This window comes from Triticum aestivum, chromosome 3D, assembly GCF_018294505.1.
Source record: "Triticum aestivum cultivar Chinese Spring chromosome 3D, IWGSC CS RefSeq v2.1, whole genome shotgun sequence".
Taxonomy (NCBI): Eukaryota; Viridiplantae; Streptophyta; class Magnoliopsida; order Poales; family Poaceae; genus Triticum; species Triticum aestivum.
In genome coordinates this window covers 226704911-226722549 of record NC_057802.1, presented here as the reverse complement: position 1 = coordinate 226722549, position 17639 = coordinate 226704911, and positions in this window count along the sequence as shown.

Here is a 17639-nt window from a genome sequence, read left to right as displayed (position 1 = left end):
TTCCAAGCTATACCTCATTACGGGTACATAAAGCTCAAGATGCCCGGGCCCAACGGCACCATCACTCTTGCCAGTGATTCGGACATAGTACTGCGCGCCAAAAATAAAACCGCATCCTTAGCCCTCGAGGCATTGTCTGAAGGCCTCGCGGCCGAAGAGCTGACCGCGCCGCGCTCCACTGTGGATAGGGATGACGTAATCCTGGACAAACGACTCAAATCCACCTCCTTCAAACCGGCAGAAGAAATAGTCAAATTCCAAGTCCATCCAACGGACCCCAACAAGACAACATCCATCGGGGCACAACTCGACCTAACGGTCGACGCCGCGCTACGAGAGTTCCTGCGTGAGAACTGGGACATATTCGCCTGGCACCCTTCTGACATGCCAGGAATCCCACGTAGGTTGGCCGAACACAGCCTAAATATCTTAAAGGGATACAAACCGGTCAAACAAACACTGCGACGTTTTTTCGAACCCAAACGACAAGCTATGGGAGAGGTGCTAGCCAAGTTACTCAAAGCCGGATTCATCAGAGAAATAAAACACCCGGACTGGCTAGCAAACCTGGTGATGGTACCAAAGAAGGATAAATCCTAGCGCCTATGCGTCGATTTCAAAGACCTCAATAAGGCATGCCCTAAGGATCCCTTCCCCCTCCCTCGCATCGATCAGATTATTGACACAACCGCAGGACACGACTCACTGTGTTTCCTCGACGCGTACTCCGGATACCATCATATCAAGATGAAGGAGTCCGACCAAGCCGCAACGGCATTCATTACCCCATATGGGCCTTTCTGCTTCAACACTATGCCTTTCGGGCTCAAAAACGTTGGCGCCACCTACCAACGCATGATCCAAACATGCCTGGAGAAGCAGATCGGCAAGACAGTTGAAGCATATGTGGATGACGTCGTCATCAAACCCAGGTACATCAAGTCACTAATAGACGATTTACGTCTCACATTTGATAACCTCCGTGCATATGACATTAAGCTCAATCCGGAAAAGTGTGTTTTCGGCGTCCCTGCTGGAAAACTGCTGGGCTTCATTGTTTCCAATAGAGGAATCGAAGCAAACCCAGCCAAAATCCAAGCCTTGTCACAGTTGGCTACGCCAACGAACCTTAAACAGGTCCAAAAAATACCGGATGTGTGGCAGCTTTAAGCCGCTTTATCTCCAGATTGGGAGAAAAGGCATTACCACTGTATCGCCTACTCCGGCGCACCGATCACTATGCGGCAACGGCCGGACTGGAAGAAATAAAAGCCCTACTAGCGAGCAACCCAATCCTGGCCGCGCCAAACGTCGGCGAACGCATGCTATTATACATATCGGCAACACACCACGTGGTGAGCGCCGTGCTCGTCATTGAGCGAGAGCAGGACGGACACAAACTCCCGCTTCAGAAGCCGGTATATTACGTATCCACTATCCTCACACCACGGAAATCCCGATACCCCCATTATCAAAAGATAGCATACGCGGTCTTCATGGCATCCCGGAAGCTACGAAATTACTTCCAAGAGTGTTCGATCACGGTGGCGTCCGAAGTACCACTCAATGATATAATAAACAACCGCGATGCTACGGGCCAAATTGCCAAATGGGCCATTGAGCTCCTTCCATTCCACATAACATACAAACTGCATCAAGCCATTAAATCCCAAGTACTGGCGGACTTCGTCGCCGAATGGATAGAGGCCGAACTCCCTAAAGAGTACGGCACATATTCCAACTGGGTCATGTATTTCGATGGATCCAAAATGCTGGCACGATTAGGAGTGGGCGTCGTTTTAACGTCCCCCACTAGAGACGTAGTCCAGTACGTACTCCAAATATTATACACAGACTCCAACAATGCAGCCGAATATGAGGCCTTATTGCATGGTCTTCGGATGGCCGTCTCCATGGGCATACAACGCATGGCAGTGCGCGGGGACTCAAACCTCGCAATATCTCAAGTAAACAGAGATTTCGATGCCAAAGATCCGAAGATGGCGGCTTATCGCAACACCGTCCTGAAAATGTCAGCCCGGTTCGAGGGGCTCGAGTTTCATCACGTAGCTCGAGAAAGTAATCAAGCGGCGGACGTCCTTGCTCGCATCGGCGCCAAGCGCGACCCCGTCCCACCTAACATCTTTCTGGAAAGGCTTTTTAAGCCATCCGTGGTGTGGCAAGGGGAGAGCGGCAACACCAGTCTGGATCCGAACACAACCCCAGATTCCGAACACACCGACATCATCGGGGGCTCAGCCATCGAAATAACACCATCGACCCGTCTCATCATGGCAGTCATTGCCCCATGGACAGAACCCTTTCTGGCCTACCTTAATAGGAGAGAACTCCCTGAGGATCAGAATGAGGCTCGCCGCATTATCCGGTGTTCGAAGGCCTACAAGGTTCATGACGGAGAGCTCTACAAGAAAAGCACTACCGGAGTCCTTCAAAGGTGTATCTCCGAGGAAGAAGGGCGGCAGCTCCTGGCTCAAATTCATGCCGGCCTCGGAAGTCACCACGCTGCAGCTCGGGCCCTTGTTAGCAAGGCCTTCTGTACAGGTTTTTATTGGCCGACGGCCCGAGCAGACGCACAGGACCTTGTCCAATGTTGTGCCGGATGCCAGTTTTTCGCCAACCAGAGCCATATGCCACCCACCGCTCTGCAAACAATCCCCATCACTTGGCCTTTTGCGGTCTGGGGGCCTAATATGGTTGGACCCCTTAAAGGAGGAAGCCATAAGAAAAAATATCTGCTGGTCATGGTGGATAAATTCACTAAGTGGATAGAGGCCAAACCAGTTAAAATGGCCGAAGCCGGACCAGTGATAGACTTTATATCCGGCGTTGTAAACCGTTATGGTGTCCCACACAGCATCATCACCGACAACGGCTCCAATTTCCCAGCCGACGAGGTGAAAAATTGGTGCGCCAATTTGGGCATTAAGCTTGATTACGCCTCCGTCTATCACCCGCAAACAAACGGTCAAGTCGAACAGGCCAATGGTCTTATTATGAGCGGCATCAAGCCCAGACTGGTGCGGTCTTTGAAAGAATCAGACAAGCACTGGGTCGAGGAGCTCGACTCCGTACTCTGGGGGCCGCGGACCATGCCCAATCGCACTACCGGATACACACCTTTCTTCATGGTGTACGGCACAGAGGCTGTGTTACCCTGCGACATTATTCATGACTCACCTCGAGTGCGCATATATGAAGAGAGAGAGGCCGAGCTCGATCGGCAGGACTGCCTAGATGCCCTAGAGGAGGGGCGCGACGTTGCAAAAGCCCGTTCCGCATTTTATCAACAATAGGCCCACAGATATCAAAGCAGAGAAGTACGGGCCAAGACTTATAATGTTGGCAAACTCATTCTACGCTTGCCGGAGAAGAAAAAGGACAAACTCAAGCCCAAATGGGAGGGTCCCTTCATCATTGACGAAGTTCTCACCGGAGGAGCGTACCGCCTGCGTGATGCGTCAGACAATCGCCTAGAGCCGAACCCCTGGAACGCGGCCAGACTCCGAGGATTCTATGCCTAGGGCCGAACTCTTTGTTCGTCTCCTTCTCCCTATTGTTCCCATTGCTTTTTCCTCTCTTTTCGCTTTTTTCCTTTTTTAGCCTTAAAGCTTTTCGTACGGCTCAACCGTGCACCTGTGACATACACATTATCAAATATGTACGTCCACTATACCTGGGGGCTTCTTTGACAGAAGCTTGTTAATGTTATTTTTCGAGCATCAAGCTCATCACATATGCGCGTTTTCCCCATATGTACCTTTTCTTCACCATTATATGCATCGATATGACTTAAGTTTTGGCCAAGCTGGGTTGCCTGGCTCCTGTGCTTATGCCCTACGTTCCCGTTAGTTCGGCTAGGGCATAAAGGGAGCACCTCTGCGATTGTTACTGCCGGGTCATCCGAATGTGTACCTCAGACTGGGTGAAGCCGAAAGCTAGCGTTCTTAAGGGAATATTCGGTCGATGGATTAAAGATGTTTTTGCATTCCCCCCACTGTGAACCCTCAGATGTTACTTATACTGCGATTGTTCCAATCATAGTTCGGACATGTATTTTTACGCATGCACACCCAAGGAAAGGAACCCTTAACGGAACTATTCTCTCTGGAAGATGTTTCTTACAATCATAATGTAATATAACATAACTAGCTGGATACAACTTGTCTGTTCAAGCAACTATGACCCCTATGCCTGGTTTCCACGCATACCCCGGTCTATTTTACCGCTCAGGTATTCGGAAACACTCTGCACCTTCGGGTCCAGAGGTCGAAGCGAAAAGTTCTGCCATGACAATCGTTTTACAATTCAGCTAGAAGGAAAGTACATAGCCACTTGGACTCAAAAATTTCCTCCTCTATGCCGTCCAGGAGGCTGTCTAACTTACAATCCTGCTGGGAATACTTGGCGGCTACTTTTACTTGGTCATATACCAAATTAATGGGAACTTATTTTCCATCTGACCCTAGAGGTCCGACCCGAAGCATATGATTCGGATCAAGCTTGGTGTACCGCGTTTCACCATGGCCCAGGCTTCTCGTGCACCTTCCCGGCAGGCCGATATCTTCCACAATCGAAAGCGCCGCCGCGCTCCCTTGAATAGCTCTATGAGCTCCTCCATCTTTCCTGGAGGGGAGGCAGATGGCCACAAGGCCTTGGCAACACTTCGCATCACCTGCCGAGCCTGCTTGTGCATTTGCGACAGCTCTTGTAGCAGATCACCAGAGAATCCGGACGTCTCCTCTTCGGGACGACCGGTCAGCATACCTGCAGACATAACTCTGTCAGTCCCCTTTATCTTCGAATTATTCAAAGGTAAGTTCGACCACATACTGATTATGCCGCCTCGCAGCCTCTTATTTTCCTTAACGGAACCAGCCAGCTGGGCCCGTACATCTTTCAGTTCTTCGCCCAGCTGGGTCTGGGCATCCTGCAGCTTGTTTTTCTCATCTCTGACTCGTGTCAGCACGCGTTCGCCCGTGGCCAGCAGTCTTTTGGCTTCTTGTTCTTCCGTTTGGGCGGCTTTCAGTTGATCTGACGATCCTGCCATAAGTTGAGCAACAGTGTTAGCATTGCCGGTATCTAATTATGTTTTCTAGATGGAGGGAAGCATTACCAGGTGATGCCTTCTTGGATTTCTCCAGTTCTGCGGTGGCAGCAGTTTGCTGGGTCTGACACTTTTCTAGTTCCTGGGACAACAGATTGTTTTTCTCTGATACACCTGGTTATACAAAGATCCTTAAATCAGTTGTATCAACTGCTTCAAGTCTCAGGGGCTACTGGTATATAATTATTAGTTTTGTACAATAAACATACCCGTATATCATCTACATGTTGGTTTGTGGCTCTGGCAAGCCCGTCTCGAGCAGCTTGAATATATGTGTCAGCCGAGCTGAAGGCATTGAACGCCTCGTTCGAAAAGCCGGGGTCGCGTAGAACGGCTCTCCGGCGCCGATGATTCATGCGCTCTCCACTTCCGAGTTTGTGACGGATACATCATCCGACTCCTCTGCCGAAGGACAATCCGGTGTCACACTCGTATCAGCCCTTGCCTTTAAAGCAGGGTCGGGAACTTGACTTGTGGAAGCGCGGCCGGTAAGATTCCCGGACATAGTTCGGCGAACGATTTTCCTGATAAGACATGGCGGATAATGTCACAGTTGGATGTGACTGCCAAAGGGCATATTTAAAAGCCATACCTCTTCGATGAAGGCTTAGGCGTATCTTCGTTTGCCTTCCTCTTCGAAGGCTTGCCTGGCATAGGCGCCGCTCTCTTCGGAGTCACCTCTTGGGTAGCACGATGCGTCGAACACCTCCCCTTTTGAGCACGAGACAGTGCGGTGGGCGAGGCAGAACAAGGAAACTTTTTCGGAGGAGATGCCTCCTGATTACTTACGTGTGAAGCAGGGAGAAGACCGGGATAATCGGTGGTGATGGCCACTTCCGTGCCGTCATAGCTCGTTTTATAAAACACCCCATCCTCGAGCACCACAAATATGTCCGGATCCTCTTCGAATCCAGGGTCAAGGTCCCGATTATGGCCCTCTGGTTGCGGGGCAGGGCTGTAAAGCCCCTCGAGATCTTTCGCCAGTGCTGTTACAAATGGACGGATTAATATTCATTGAAAGTGATTCTGGGAGTGTAGTGAGTAGAGCAGAGGGGTTAGAACTTACCCAGCTGGGAGGATTGTACATGGAAAATCCATCTCTGCGCTTGATACGAAGAAATTCCTCTTCCTCCCCTTTGAACAGTTCGGCCAATATCTTGGCCAGAGCGGCGGGGGTGTCTGGACCCTTTCGGCTGCAGCGGGAGGCATCATCCTCCCCATTGTAGTGCCACATGGGAAGACCTCTGTATTGGAGTGGCTGAACCCCCCGTACTATGGAAGTCGCCATCACCTCGACTATTGATAATCCGGACTGGGCGAGCGTCCTTATCTTGCTCATAAGTTGACGAACCTCCACACTATCTTCCTCCTCAAGGCTCCGAGGGCGCCAGCTATGGTGTTTCTTCAAGGGAACGCTTGCGAACTCGGGAATACCCCTCCAAACTGGGTCAGGAAGTGCGACGTCCTCAATGTAGAACCATTCAGAAGACCATTCTTCGGATGCCTTCTTTGGTGTGCCGGACAGGTATCCGGTCCCGGCGATGCGCCATATTTCGGCTCCGCCCACTTCCAATATTGATCCCTCGTGGTTGCGTGGGACGAGACAGAATAGCTTTCTCCACAATTCAAAATGGGCCTCGCAACCCACGAATAGCTCAAAAGAGCGATGTAGCCCGCGATATGCAAGATGGAGGCGGGAGTGAAATTGTGCAGTTGGAGGTCATAATACTCCAGAATCCCTCGGAGGAACGGATGAATTGGAAATCCAACACCTCTTAGCAAATAGGGGATGAAGCACACTCGTTCCCCCCCCCCCAGATGGATTGGGGAAATCCTCCTCCTAGACCCCGTCATTGAAGGAGGTCAACCCTGCCCGAACAGGGACCAGATCTGCGGGGGGAAGAAATCCATGTGTTTGCAGCTTCTCTAGCTGACCGTGGGATACGGAACATTTCTCCCAATCACCTTTTTCTGGGACGCAGGGACGGGAGGAGCTGGGAGCGCTAGCCATGTTGGAGTGGTCTCCCTAGCAATCTCTGAGGATTTTTCCGCGCGGTGCCGAATGGATCTGAGATCCAATCTCTTTAAATAGACACTCTTTCTTACATTGCCGGGGTGTAATTTGCAAAAGTACCCTGGCCGCTCACATTCGCTTGACACGTGGAAGCTGAAGTTGTTGATACACAGAAGCCGAGGGGTACGACATTAAATGGAAGGCCGAATACATCGCTTTGAAGTCATCGAAGGAGGAACCCGCCTTGCAATGCTGAAGACAATCTGCGCACCGGACACCTCGTCATTGAAGCCTGGTTCGGGGGCTACTGAGGGAGTCCTGGACTATGGGGTCCTCGGGCCTCCGGCCTGTTAGCCATAGACCGGACTGATGGGCTGAGAAGATACAAAGACCGAATACTCTACCCGTGCCCGGATGGGACTCTCCTTAGCATGGAAGGCAAGCTTGGCGACCAAATATGAAGATTCCTTTCTCTGTAACCGACGTTCTGTAACCCTAGATCCCTCCGGTGTCTATATAAACTGGGGAGTTAGGCCTGTAGAGCCGGATACTCATAATCATAGTCAGACAGGCTAGGCTTCTAGGGTTTTAGCCATTACGATCTCGTGGTAGATCAACTCTTGTAATACTCATATTCATCAAGATCAATCAAGCAGGAAGTAGGGTATTACCTCCATAGAGAGGGCCCGAACCTGGGTAAACATTGTGTCCCCTGTATCCTATTACCACCAACCTTAGACGCACAGTTCGGGACCCCCAACCAGAGATCCGCCGGTTTTGACACCGACAGATAGCAACTGGCGAGAGAGGCACAACAACCGTTCGTTCCGCAGCGGCGGCCTTAGCCCTGATGGAGGCCGCCCACGACCATGTGGAGGCCGCCCACGCCCATCTCCTGGCGGTCACTGCACAAATCGAACGAAGATTCTCCAACAACGGTCGGCAACCTACGGCCGAATAATTGGCAATCGCCGAGAGCGTACGAGCAGCCGTCCGTTCCTCCGCTGCATACCATGCGACGACGGAGCCCGTCCAAGCCCATATCATGTCTGCCCATGCCCAGCTCATGGTGGCCTTTTCCAAAGAGATGGCGGACGCGGATGGCGAGATGCTTGCCGAGTATGGTGCGATGGATGCCATGGAGCCCCTTCGCCAGGAGACCGTCGGGCGCGAGCTGGACATGGAGGCAGCGGCAGAGATAGACGAGCACCAGCCGTAGTAGTACTCTTTGTTTTGTTTAATTAAGAGGGTCGGTCATTAATTTTTTAGAGTAATGTTTAGGTCAGCTAGCTTTGTTTAATTGCTGAACTTGCTCGATTAAGAAGTGTGGGTGTGCTGTAGTCTCCTTTGTGTACCCAAATTATGCAATGATGTGGATGACCACTGTAACCATGGAAATTCGAACCAAAACTTTTGACGTTCAAACTCATGACACACGGGTTAAGCTATCTGAATCATTTGGGATGTCCACAGATCGTACACAGTTCTGAATAAGGGACCGTGTCTGATGACACTTTGCGCGCCAGTTTTCTCGCTGAAGCGATTCCAAATTTTCGGCTTCTGTGGAAATATCTAGGTCCCCGCCCCCTCCCCCTTACCAAAAGTCACATTTCCCCACTTTCTGCCTTCCTTTCCAACTTGAAACCTTCACTCCTTGCTTGCAGCACCGCCTCCTTGTCGGCGACCCTCCTTCACGCTGTTCCGCCTCCTCTATCCAGGCAGGTAATCCACACCCGACCCCCATCCTCCTCCTCCTTCCACATCCCACATGCCCCGACCGCCAGCGCAAGCGCGACACCTTCCACCCAAATCACTGACCCCTCCACCAAATAAGCGCCGGCCTAAGCCATGGTGCACGCAGTATAGCCAGGACCTCAAGGAGCATTTGGCAGCGGAGAAGCAAATCGCGGCCGCACGCGCGGATGAGGTCGCGATGGCTGCCATTCGTGCCGACCCCTAGATCTTGAAGGATCACCTTGCCTTTTGCTAGCTACGCCGGTTAAGCATGCTCAGTTTACCCGTTGCGTGTGCTGCTCCTGCCTTTCCTTCACAAATTCTAGTGAATTGTGCTATCTAATTTTACCATGCAATCTATTGCTCTAGTGTATATGTTCTTTATGTCGTGCAGTGTGGTCCTCACTTATTAACTGTTTTGTTAATTACTTGTCGTCTTCAGTTAACTGTTTGGTTCAATTCTGCAAATGTGATGTTCAATTGTTCAGGCTGCAATTTTGTATTGTCTTCCATGTGAGAAATAAATCGAATTTATCTTTACAAAATTGTGGGTGCATTCTGTTATTGTATACCATGTGAGGAATAAATTGAATTTGGCTGTAGTAAATACATGAGAAATAAATACAATTGCTACAATTGGCTGTAGTTAACTGTTTGGTTAACTGTATGATCTTCTATTAGGAGTATGTTATATTGTGCAATGTGGTGCTCAGTTAATGTTTGGTTCATTTGTTGTGGTGTTTAGTTAACTGCTTGGTTCAATTCTGCAATGCAATGTCCAATTGTCGTGGGTAGAATTTTGTATTGTTGTGCATGTGAGGAATAAATCAAATTTGGCTACACTTAATACATGAGAAACATATACAAGTGTTATATTTCCTAGTTCTTAACCATGCTTGGTTTGGGTAAATGGGTTTTCTGTGTGGCTTGAATTAATCTGATGAATCTGCAATGTGCTTATTTTTCATCAACATATTTTACTGATAGAATGCGAACCCTTACTTAACCTGATGACTAACTACCTTATATGTGTTGCAGGGAAACAATGGGAAGCACTGACGTTTACAATCGAGGTTAGCACGTGCATGGTCCGTTGTCTAATATCACATTATTGTGGAATTGCAGGAACAATTCTAATATTTTGGTTTTTAACAATTTGGTCTTGCACATGTAGGTCCTTCTGTCAGAGATTTTGACCCACTGTTCGACACTTTTTGCATATGGGGAAATGAGTTGTCCATGAATATCAATCAAATCAAGAAACTTAGAAAGATTGTTAGGATAAAGAAATTAGCGACAATAAACAACAAGATCTTTGTCTGCACAATGAAGAAGACATCACTTCACTACAAGATGGTACTAACTATCATACCTTGCCTTTTTTTATTCCTTTGCCCCATTTCCAATATAGAGAAGATATTTATGCACATCCTTGTTTTCAGGCCTTTCCAAAGCAGTTCACTGATGATTACTTCTCAAACCACCTCTATGGTCAGGAGGCGAGGAAGGTTTTCATACAACACCCACGGTTCAATATTGAAGTGTTCCTGAAGAGGACGAAGGACGGACGGTCAATCATCCACAGGCAGTGGCCTAAAGTTGCAAAGACCTTCAACATTCCGCTTCAGCAGTTTTCCAGATGAAATGCATCTGTCTATATACCGTCTATGATACTAATTTCGAAAAGTTCTACATGTTGCATGTGGAACTTGCTACTGGTGCAGTTGTTTAATGGGGTAGCTGAGTGCTGAAGCTATATCATGTTGTACTCTGATGTATTTCAATTATGAAATTGTGCTTCCTTAATATGGAAATGAAATATATTGTGTGCTTAATATGAAATGTCAATTAGATTAATAAATGGATTATGAATAATCGGATAATTAGCCTGCTAATGGCAAATTTGCCTGCTAATTGGGTTTTGCTATTGCAAACGGTTGTTGATAAAATACCGTGGGCAATGACCTCAGGCAACGCACACAGTTTCTAGGAATAAACCGTGTTGGATCAATGAACAATCACACACGACTTTCTCTTGAAAGCTGTTTGTGTTAGGCCACCTTGCGCAAATGTTTACCAAATAAAAACTATGTGTGATGGACAGCCTTTGCCACACAGTTTCTTCTACGGACCGTGTGTGATACATTCAACAACGCAAACGGTTTAACGGGAAAAATTGTGTGTGATGTACCTGTCAACGGAAACGTTTTCCTTGGAGCGACTCTGTGGGATGTGCATACTAACGGAAACGTTTAACGGGGACTGACTGTGTGGGATGTACTTGCGACCGGAAACAATTTCGCCATATAATTGTATTTTTTTAGCTCTACTGTACGTATTTCCGTATTTGAGCGCTCGCCGGTCGCACACGACCTCATTTTGCCGAACGTGTGTGCCAGGAGGGCATATCCCCGACGGTTTCTAGGTCGTGTGGGAACGAACCCCCTATCGCCCACACTCACTTGGCGACGGTTCCAAATGCCGTCGCAGAAAGGGGTTAAAAACCGTTTGTTTTGGACCGACGCGTACCAGTGTCACTTCGGCCGGTGCTCCAGGGTCCATCAAGAAACTATCAACTAGAAATAAAAGAAAAAATACATAATCACAAACCCAAAAGAAGAACAGAGAGGGAGTTTCAGGATCAGTCTCAGGGTTGCAAGACCGGGCCTTGGCCAGAATCAACACCATTGATGCGCTCACCTTTCCTTCTTTGGGAGAGAAGAACAATGGCAGAAGCAGGTCGGGATTTTCTTAAAGAAATGAGGAACAAGATGAGGGAGAAGCGAGTTGGGGTTTTTTTCAAGAGAGGAAGCTGGGGGCGAAGAGTGAAATGATGGTTGCTTCGTCCATCCAACTTACTGCTGGAAAGGTGGGGGTTTTGTGATTTGATGGCTCATTGGGAATTACTGTGGCGCTTCGATCGGGGAAGTCTACCGTGCAGTTGGGCACTCTAGTACTGAGTAATTTAGTGCATGGCTAGTGGACCCCGATGCTGGCTGTCCCACACGTCGGCAAAAGTGAGTAGCAAGGTTCCCTACGACCGTCGAGGAGGATCCGCACTGTAGAGCATGTCCACTGTTTCTGAAGAAAAAAATGATTACAACAAGCGTTTCGACTCTTACGACGGAGGAGTGCGAAACACGACAGCCACTCGAACTTACACAGTGCTCCTACTACTAGGAATTTGTAGTGGTTCATACATCAGTACTACATAATCTTGTTGCTAGTGTAGTAAGATATGACAATAACAAATGATGTTGTGCGCATGTCAACTATATGAACAGTAATGTAACATAGTACCCCTTTTTTGACTGTCCGGTCGAGAATGAATGGTGAGATCAATGTTAACAGAACTAGGTCTACAGCACATGGAGAGTACGGTGATACATTACTCCATGGAACATGAACCATATGAAGCACGAATCAGTGTTAGGTAGGGTGTATGAAGGGTGCATGGGATGGGAGCAAAAGTTCCCTTCTCGACCCACTTTTGGGTGTTTGGCAGAGTGCATGAAGGGTGCATGAGTCCACACTAGTAGGTTAACACAAATACACTAGAGCATGCATGAAGAGGGGTGCTGAGATGAGCATGGACGAAGAGGGAACAACTATATTGAGATGAGAATGCAACCAAACACACCCACACGCTTTGTGCTACAGTGACTGATCTGCACCATTTCAGTTTGATCCAACGGTCATGTTGCGCCGAGACATGGACATGCCCATGCAGAGGACGCCTAAACACCACCGAAGTACCTCTGCTTCTCGAGGTGCACGATGTTGGTGATACAGGGTGCCACCGCCATTAGAGCCCGCTCCCGGTCGACGGGAGCCAGCTCGTCAAAGACGGTGTCCAACGACACGAATGGATTTCGGTGACGGAGCACTAAGAGGATTCGCCCGGCAACGGCGACGGCAACCCGCAACCCCTCCTTGTCCAGCTCCGCCCCCACCATCGCATGAAGGCGGCTCAGCTCCTCGAAGGTATAGGTGAAGAAGGAGACCAGGTCAGGAAGCCGCAGCTTGTTGAAGTCGACGGGCTGGTCGAACGGGTTTAGCCCGACACCCGGCATGGTCGCACTGACACGACGGTAGGCATCACGTAGCCATAACACGTGCGTAACAACATGGTCCACCAAGTGGCTGAGGCGATCCTAGACCTCGTCACGATTGGCCCGCTCGCGCTCGCTGGCTCGCCTAACCGCATATCGTATCCCCCACTTTCTGCAGCAACGTCGCCGACGCGTCAAGCATCTTTGTGGTGGACGCCTACCGCTTTTGAAGCTCTGTGAACTCCCGCACATAAAGGCACTCCTTTCCTCCTTGAGCTCATGGAGCTCCACGTCCTTGGCCCTAAGCTCCACATCCTTGGCCTCGAGCTCCTATGTTAGGCGCCTCACCTCAGACTCTGTGATCTGGTGCGCCGCCATGGAACTAGGTGGAATCAAAGGGGAGAGGAAGCAAAGGGGGTGAAACGGCTGAAAGGCAATGCAATCTACGGGAAGGCGGAGGGAGCCAGCCGAGGAGCGGGGTGAATCTTTTGGTTTTCACCATGGGAAAACACCAGTCGACGTCTTTTCACATCAGGGAGCAGTGGGTTTTACAGGCGGATTCATCATGACTAATTGCTGCCGCACCTGCTCCCGTCAATCAAAAAAATAAAAATCCTGTCGCGCCCAAAGACCAGAGCAACGCTATCGTGGATATTTAAATTTACCTGCCGACAAGGAGATAAAAAAGGGGTGAAAAAACAAATGTGGCGGCAGCCTAGCTAATCGGTCGCACTAGCCCAACTAGCTGGCCACCGTGCTTCACTGATGTAATCGACGAGAAAGGTGGTCTTTCGTGATTTGACGACACATTTACTTGCTTCGGTGCTACGACCGAGGAGGACCCAAAAGACGCATGGTAGGGCGTCCCACATCTCGGCAAGGAAAAAATGTGCATGCACCACCCGGGAGGACCCACAAACCGCGCGGTAGGGTGTGCCATGTATTGGCACGGAGGAAATATGTGCGTGCATTAGACATACTACCTATGGTTCGACCTCGGGACCCAGCCAGTCGGTCGAAAACACCCCACTAGCCACACAGCTTCATCATGCTAATGTGGCACGAAGGATAGGTGTGGTTAGTTTCGTCTCGACCAGCCACAACGTCTCTTGTTCTAGGCGATTCTTCTATTTTCCAAGCTTTTTTTAGTTATAATAACACTACGGCAAGCTAGCGCCGCTCTTCTTGCGTGCTCGTGCGTCTAAAGGTTAGACAATGGAGAGGAGAGAGAGATCACAAACACAGGACCCACCAGTAAGTGACTCAACGGTCATGCACGTGTTGACGAGCCACTCCCTCTACTCTACTCAATGTAATACTGTATAAAATCAAGTTATGGGACAAAGGCAACAACCGTTGTTGTTTCAGGCTATCAACTTACGCTTTGTAGTTCAGGTTGCAAGTTCGAATCTCATCTTTCAGATTTGTTAGTGGTCCAAATTTGATCAATGACAAGTGGGACCCTCGTGTGTTGTTCTGATATTTCAGTGTAGGATGGTTTTTTGGACAAACACTTTGCACGGTTAGACAAGCAACGGCACAAGTTACACGTATTTTTCAAGTTTAGGAACAAAAATGACAGCGGCATAGAAGATCACATCCACCCCGCAGCTTAGATGCTATGGCGATATGAGTTTTTACGTCGTTGGAACTGAGATCCAATGGCCTGGGAGTAGTCTTTGTAATTATGCGCAATTTCCAAACTCTCCAAGGGGTTTTTTGCAAATAAAACATTCGGGCCTCGTGTGTGCCGCTGCATCTTGGATCCAACGGCTCCTAGTTGCTCATATTAGGTGCTCCCTGTAGCTTAATTAGCCGCTACAGTGATACCAGCATCTAGGTCGTATGATCTGTGATTAGATGCCACATGCGTGGTACTTGTACTTTCTGCGCAATTCCCAAACTCTCTCAGGCATATATTGTAAAAACATTCAAACCTCCTACCGTGGTCCATTCGATCTCCGGGAACTCGTATCACCATAGAATCTACGGTGCGGGAGCACCTCATATTCTCCCTTGCCAGAAAACAACAGGTGCTCTCACAGTTTGGATGCTACGGTGATGCAAGCTTCAAGGTCATTTGATCTGAGATCCAATGGCATCTGAACAGTCTTTGTGCTTGTAAGCAGTGGCCGAACTCTTTGGGGGCTTTTCTGCAAAAAAACATTCAAACCACCAAGGAGTTGTTGGATCACAGATCCAACGGCTCCGAAGAGCTTGTATCACCAAAGCATCTAAGGTGTGGTAGCACATGATATTCTTATATACAGGAGAATACGAGGTCCTCCTTCATCTGAGATGCTACGGTGATACGAGCTTCGAGGTCGTTGGATATGGGATCCAAGGGCATCTGAGTAGTTTTTGTACAAATTGTGTAAAATTCTCAAACTCATTTAGGTTTCATGTAAAAATATTAAGACATCATGTGAGCTGCTATATCTCAGATCTACAAGCTCCAAGCAACTCATATCAGCATACAGCATCTAAGGTGTGGGGGCACATGATATTCTCCCGGGGAGGGGGCACAACTAATCGGTGTTTGGGAGGGTGGGGACAAATATAATGTTCAAATAATATTATCTAAACAATCCTAAATAGAGCTTCACAATTTTATCTAAGGTCGAGGGGTTAACCCTCGACAATCTACATAGCTCCGCCTAAACACAACATTTGCATGTATGTAGTACTAGACTTAATGTTCATGTTTCAGTTTCCTGTTCATTTTAAATATTGAATTGGGGACCATGCATGTCTTACATTTTACTCCCTTCATTCCCAAATATTAGTCTTTTTAGAGATTTCAAATGACTGCCACATACGGATGTATATAGACATATTTTAGAGTGTAGATTCACTCATTTTGCTCCGTATGTAGTCACTTGTTGAAATCTCTAAAAGACAAATATTTAGGAACAGAGGGAGTATTTTTGAATTCGTGTCATACATGCATGGTTTGGAAAAATAGATGCACTATGGATTGTTGTTGTATTCGTATGTGTGTGTGTGATCATATGCTTGATACATACAAAGTTTTCTCACCACCATACCGTTCATCTTTTAAATTCGAATTTGCAATGAAAAACTTACTAGTGATACCATGAAATGTGAAATCCACGTTGAGATCACTATATCACAAACTGACTCTAATTCAAGAACTCGTCATAAATCCATTACCACGTTGAGATTACTATTTGCAAGGAAAATACAGGCATTGTAAAACATATAGATTCGTTCGACAATTTAAAAGATTCCTTTAGTATTCGCGAATGGTAGCACCCAACGGCGTACCAGCTAGACCCGGGCTCGTGTTGATCCTAAAAAACCCGAGCTCGTGTCCTTCTGGTGGCGTGAGTGGTACGCACATTAGCCAACCCCAACGAGTCAAGCCTCCGCGTTTCGAGTCAAAATATCTGGCGGCCAGAATTCCAGCCCTAGGAAATTCCCCTCATGTCCTCGGTCCATAATGACTACCAACGAACAATGGAGGGATGCTTTAGTAACTAGACAACGTTACCTACCATGTCGGGCACGGTTCAATTCCCTTAGTCGCCGCTACACAAGGTCACCCGTCAACTCCATTGCCTAGTACTAATAGGAGTACTACACCAGGATGAGCATAGAACTGAGCCCCGTTTTTTCATTCCTAGTACTTGAGTTAATATATCAGGCAATGCACTGGTACAGAGAGATTATCCTTTTACTCTACATATATAACTTGTCTGAAGTCTAACTAAGCAAAATGTTTAACCAAATCCTTTCTTAAGAAATATTAACATCTACAACAGTAAAGATGTATCGCTTGAAAATTTATTGCATGAAGCAGGTTATGATATTGTTTCGAATCCTGGGTTTTAAATTTCAGAAAATCCAAAAATGACAGAATATTCATGAAACTGAGCATGGTCTCGTGATATGGCACAAATATTCCTACGTACTTTTTTTTTCTTCAATTTGAGACAAGCTACTTATGAGAAGTTGCACAAATGAAGAGCCAAGGTATTTTGGAACAAAGACCTGTCACGTTAAGGCAAATGCTTTCACTATTCAAACCATGGGCGTTTATGTGCCGCCACGAGTCCCACTTCTCATCGTCAGGTGCTGTCCGAACAAGCGTGTGAGTCGACGGGAAGTGTGTGAGCAGACCGCTGCGCCGGCTGACCGGGAGGCATGTGAGCAGGCCGCTACGCGGGCTCACCGGGAGGCGAGCCCTTTGACCAGGCTATGCCGCCCAGCTTCGTCCCATCTCCTCCACTTTTAATCACCGGCGCCGCAGTTTAAAATCACCCCCGCACTACCCGGTATCGCTACAATCTTCTCTCTTCCTCTCTGATTCTCCTGTCGTCTACCTCCAACCAGCCTGACCTAATCGTATGCCATGCCGCATCATGATGGTCTGCCCTTAGTCTTCCAGTTTCCTGAGGAAGACACCCAGCCGGAGTCTCAAGAACATAAGGCGCTTTGGGACGAGCTTGAACTGGCCTTGTGGGAAGACGCAGCGCCCGTTCCGGCTCCCGTCGCTCCGACTGCGCCAGCGCCCATCCCCGTGGCATTGATGGGCTGGGAGCCGCACATTGTCGTCGAGCTTGATGCCACGGGGTTCCACGAGGTCCACGCCAACTTTCACGCGCCCGTGCAGCTGCCAGCACATGAGCCTGCATGTCCACTGACGCGCGCACCTGTGCCAGTGCTCGTGCACACGAATGTATCTGTCGCG